Below are 6,370 nucleotides of genomic sequence, written 5' to 3' on the forward strand. Positions count from 1 at the left end.
ACATTCCATGAGGTCATGGATGATGAATTGGACATTATGAAACAAGTCAGCAACTACTTGGTAGGCTATTTTTAAAACATCCATTTCACTTGGATAGAATATTTGTATTTAGTAAGACAAAATGACAGATGGTTGTCTTACTTGTTTCTTTCAAGTTTGTAGTCACATCATATTAAATTTGAGGTTGATTTGCATTTTTTGAAGCATTTCAAAGTGTAGGAAAAGGCAACATGGTGCCATATGATTTTGAAGAATTCAATTTGAGAAGATATCAGTGATCAAAAAGCCTTCTATTTATTCCCCCTCGAGTGGCTAGAATAATTCATCGTCTTGTTGGGTTTGGCTTGGAGAGCTCTTATAGATAGATTCGCCCATAAGATTGGAATATGAGAAGAGGTAGATGGCCTTTCTTGGTGTAGTGACCAATAAGAGAGTGCTAGAAGTTACTAATCATTCCCACTGCCCATTCATTCATGTAGTCAAAAGGATTCTGGGACGAGCATTCATAAGAGCCAACCATAGATACAGAGTTAATACAGACATTCTAGCCTTCTTTTTAGCTACTATATTGTGGACAGGAGAAAGTAAGACCATGGTGAACTAACTTTGCAAAAGGGTCTTCAAGAAGGCTTTCTTGGGGAATTTTGACCGAGTGCTTCATAATGTCCATGTCAATTTAACCATCACTTTTCCCAAACATTACTTTCATACCAAATTTGTGAGGAAATTGGTTCCAATATTTCCTATGATTATCAAGGGAGATATGCCTTCCCATATAAGGAGACCCATTGTTCAACTAAATTTAGACTTTTTGAAGAGACTCATGGGATACACTCCTGAGGGTTTATTGGGTGAGTTCATTGGTGATGTTATGGATGGAGATGCAGACTGGATTGTGGAGTTTAAGAAGGATGATGATATTGACAGTATGGGTGATGATTATGTCGATACGGAGCCAGACCTGGAAATGGAGGCTTTGGTTGTTGTAATGACTTCAATAGTTGGAGCCTCTCATGATTTCTCCTCGACTATAGATGAAGTTTGTCCTTCTAAATCCTATGCTCCTTGGGTTTAATTTGTTTTTAATCTAAGATCATATATATTTTTGATATGTTATTGTAGATTTTGTTTCCCTAGCATTTGGGTAGGCTCATTTCAACCCTTGCATCAACCTTTTCCCTCTCAGGATGCTCAGGACACCTTTTCAATAGCTGTCCATTTGCCACTCGTCTTTTTTTAGCCTAATTTGTTTTGGAAACTAGTGAGCCACATGAACATTCGTGCATCATGCATTCGTCCTACAACATCTTAACATTCAAATGTTACTTCGGTGCATTTTGACACTTGTCACTTACCTTGGTCGATGGAAACAACTCAAAATCTTCCAAAATGGCTTGACAACCCTCTTTTCCCTCCTCTTCTCTCTTTTAAATCTATCTTTTCTCTCTATTCAAGATCTCTGGGTCCTCTCAAGAAAGATCTCTCATTCTTTGGGCTCTCACATCTTTCTCATTGCTCTTGCTACAACAGTTTTTAGTTTTATACAACAACACTCTCAAGCTCTCATAATATTTTTTACAGTTATGAGATTTATCATATCCCATATATATTTGATTATTTTATCATTCTATCTTTTATCTTTTTATTTATCTATCTATTTGGCTGTTGTGGAGGTGGAAACACCAAAACATGGACTTGACTGAGGAAAGTCTCCAAACAACCCCAAACATTTTTCCTCTTCTTCATGTGTGTAGTTTTATTAGAAGCATTCAAATGCATGAGGGTTTGATTGTGCTTTATTTATTTCAATTATATTCATTTCTATTTGTATTTATCATTTGGTATTTGCTACTATGTTTCTAACTCCTGGATTTTGTAGGTTAATCAAAACATAGAGTCGGGTTTTTGTATTTCTAAGTCTTTTATGTTTGCAATATGTACAAGACTACAGTGCACTATCCATGCACCGCGCTGGTGTCCTTGACTGAGACCCTCAGACTTAGACCAAATACTCTCTATCTCTGCTCTTTTAATTTTTCTAATTAGATATCTTCACCAGTTTGACTAGTTGGAGACATCTAAATGTATGTTGTGATTTTGACTCTCAAGAAAACATAGCTCTTCCCTTTGTAGGGTCACTTTTGCACCATTACATTTTGGTGAACCCAATGTCAACACTTCTTCTGTATTATTTTTTTTTTTAAGCATTCTTTATCATTCCTTTAGTCAATTTTTAAATGATACATTGCTCTTCAACTGATGCATTTATGCATTATTTCTTTAATATAATTTATTATTTTTGAAATGCATTTGTTATTTTCTTTTATTAGTTCTATTTCTAATTTTATTCAAAGTACTAATGATATTCCATTTCATGCATGTGTTGGTGGCTTGGCTTTGCCTATGTCACTCTATCTCTTTCATATCTCTTGTAAAAATTCTTGTCTCAGAAGATATTTTGTTGCAAGAGGATGAAATCATTCATGCCTTTCTTAATGTTACTTTACCTTCTCTTCATTCCAATGCACTCTCTTCAAGAGCCGATGCATAGTGGATGACGAATCTCATATTACATCTTATCTCCCACAGGTTAATGTCAAGCAAGTTCTTTCAACTAATCCTTCTACAAGTTGTACCGAGTCTGTAAATGTTATTGGCGTCTTTGTTGCTCCTATCAGACCTAAGAGACCAATAATTTTTGTGACTATAGCTAGTCCTTCTCCAAAGAAGGTAATTTCTATTTTTGGTGTTCCTTTTAAAAGTGACTCATCAAATCTTTTTACAAGATACAAACAATCTAAGGCTCCTTCTCATAGAATGGTATCCCACACTTACAAAACTCATAGAAATAAGTGAAATGTTGATCAATCGAATACTTCTTTACCACCTTCTCAACCAAATCTTCCTCAAGCACCTAAGCCTTCAGTTAATCAACCTAGTGATTATGATCTTATTGAGCAATTTCGTGTTACTCCCACTAAGATCTCACTTTGGGATTTTCTTCAGACTGCTCCAGTTTAATAAGGTATGCTTCAAGAATTTCTTCAAAAGATCTTATTGCCTTCTTCTACTAGGCCTCTAGATGTAAATGCATTGATGGATCATATTCGTGCAAATTTGTTGAATATTACATTCTATCCATATTAACTCCCACCTCTCAAATTTATAAATCAAGCAGATCCATTAATGATAATTATTTATGTTAACAATGTCGGTATTAGACAAACTCTCATTGATAGTGGCTCAACACTCAATGTTTGTAGTCTAGACCTATTGCCCAAAATCAATGTGGATTCAAATTCTCTTTCAAAATATTCTATGTTCATCCATGGTTTTGAAAATACTGGTAAAACTACTTTGGCCATTCTTACTTTGCCTATAAAGATTGGACTATTTACTATTCCAACCATTGTGCATGTTATGCTAGGACCTGTATCGTATAATCTTCTCTTGGGTAGACCTTGGATTCACGCTTTAGGAGCGGTCAGTTCTACCCTTCATGTTCTATTAATTTTGTTGCTAACAATCAAGTAGTTACAATCAAGGCTGACCCTAAAACTATGCACTTATGTCAAATTGCAGCAGTTGGTCATGCCTCAATTACACCTAATTTTAAGAACTATAATCCATCTCTATCTTCTAATATGTCGACAACTATTCGCATGGACCCTCCTAAAGAGGAAACCCATGAGAAGGATTTCCCTTAAATAGAAAGTCCTAAGTCTACTCCTTCTCAATCAAATTCATTTCTTGGTAATGATTGGGGTTCCTTAGACTTTACAAGCTCCTTCATTGGAGAATACAAAGTCAACCCTATCCACCTTAACTTTCTAAAAGTATCATTCAAACCAGCTATCAAAGATGATTATTCTTATGTATTGCAGGATCATGTGAACACCATTGGCTATATAATTAAATTTGATCCTCCCCCTTTCAAGGAGTTGCAATCACATTATGGTCCAGGATTCAATATTGCTTCCATGTATAGCTACAAAGGAAATGGTCTTGGGCGCATGGGTCAAGGAGTTAAGGTCCCTTTGGAATCAAAATTACACTCTTTTATAGTAGGTTTAGGTTATAAATATTCCCCTTTCTCTTCATCCCCTTCATTCTCTAATGATCCTATGTCTTCCTCTTCTTGTGAGCAGTCAAACTCTTCTCCCCAAGAGAAAGGGTTGCTTCTTGCTCCTCATCCTTTATCTAATCAAGAGCTTCTTTTGTTGTTGCTTCTTAAAACCCATTTGATTGCTCTTCCTCCTCCTACACACAAGAAGTTTCATAAGGATAATAAAGATAAAAAATATTTCTGTGCATACCATCAAGTGCTTGGCCATTCCACAAGTGAATGTAAGGCCTTGACAGACAAGATACAACAACTTCATCAATTGGGTGTCATTAATTTTTCATCTATTGATGCACCTTCTTCTTCTTCTTTGCACAACAAGTGATATCGAGGTTTACCTTTATCTTCTTCTTTTACACATTCCAAATATTTATGCATTCTTATCATATCTCTTTTTCACCCACAGAAGTGCATGTCTATCTCTTTCCTCTACGGTGACTATCTTTATGTCACCCAATGTGGTGATTATCTATCTTTTCTTCATAGCATCTATTTATCTCTATCAATAGTGGCTTTCCTTCATAGAAAGGTTTGTTCTACTTATCTTTTGGTAGTGGCTTTCCTTCATAGGAAGGTTGGTTCTACTAATATTTGATCACCTAACATAACACAACTTTCTAGATTGTGATTTCTTTTTAATCATTACCATCTACATAATCGCTAGCTATAAAGAAAGTTGGTGTATAGGTCATGTAATATCTCTTTGATATCAATTGCTTTTCTAACTTTTGGGTGCATTCTTCCTTGAGGAAATTGATCCTTACTTTATTCTCTCCTTTTTAGAATTCCTTTATGTGTGGTTTCTTGTATTTTGGGGACAATGCATAGTATTGAGACAATCTTTTATATCGAGGTCTCTTCCACTTTGCAAACTCAAAATTTTTAGTTTTCTTGTTAAGTACTTTCATGTGTGTGCTATACATGTTCTTATCTATGTATCTATATGTTTATCATGATCTAACCCCATCATCTTGGGAAAATTCACTTTCTAACCTTGTCTTGTGGAGATTTTTCTATCTAATGCATTTGTTTTGTAGGTCTTCATCTTGGGGGCATGCTTCTTTGGCTCAAAGATTTGTCTTCTTCCTCTATAGTATCCATTTGGAATCATGATGTTATTTTATATTCAATATATTTCCTTTAGCATGCATATTCGTGTTGTTTCATAAGCCCACTAAAGTGAGGGAGAAATGTAGAGTCAAGAATTGCATACCCCTTTGTAATTCCACCTAGACTTTTGCAACCACTTTAGGGTCCATTCCCTTAGCATTTGGGTAGGCTCATTTCAGAACTTGCATCAGGCTTTTCCCTCTTAGGATGCCCAGGACACCTTTTTAGCAGCTATACTTCAGCGTTTGTTTTATGTTAATCACATGTTTCTCTTGCCACTAATCATTTTTTAGCCTGGTTCGTCTAGAAACTAGTGTGTCGGGTGGAAGTCCATGCACAGTGCATTCATCCTGTGACATCTTAATTTTCAAATATCAATTTAGTGAATTTTGACACTTGTCACTTACCTTGGTCATATTAGCAGCAACCAAGAAGGAAAACTAAGAGGGGGGAGTGAATTATTTTTCATTGGATTAAACAATTTAAGCACAATCTCAGATCTAAACAACTGTAGCAAGAATAAAGATAAACATAATAGCACCAACACACATAACACCAAGATTTTGATATTGAAAACTTGGTTAAGGGAAAAAACATGGTAGGAACCTACCCACAATAAGATGATACTCTGCAGTAGTATGTGTAAATATTACAATGGGGAATGCACATGCATTCAGGAACATTGCCTAGAGCTCACTACTCAAAATAAGATGACCCAGAGGGCTCCAACCCTTAGGGAAGGTTCAATACCTTACAATAAGACTCGGACTACAATCTGGATTACATGAACTGCAAATATAGCATCTCCATATGCCTGATGATAGTTTTGGTTAAGCACATATGTCTACCCTACTACAATCTCTTCTCAATACACCACACCGAAGGATAAATTCGCGTATGTACACATACAACACTCTTTAATAATGCAAACACCACATCAACACTTAAATCACATGACTATACCACCTATTTATACAATTCATCAACCTTAACTACAAGGTCAGCCAAACCCTCAACCCTCAATTACAAAATTATATCACACGATACATAAATCAACCACTAGAAAAATACAATGACATATATGACATAGCATGGACCTAAACCAAATCTCCAAACATGCATCACCACTAGAAATCC

This window comes from Cryptomeria japonica, chromosome 5 (assembly GCF_030272615.1).
Source record: "Cryptomeria japonica chromosome 5, Sugi_1.0, whole genome shotgun sequence".
Lineage (NCBI taxonomy): Eukaryota > Viridiplantae > Streptophyta > Pinopsida > Cupressales > Cupressaceae > Cryptomeria > Cryptomeria japonica.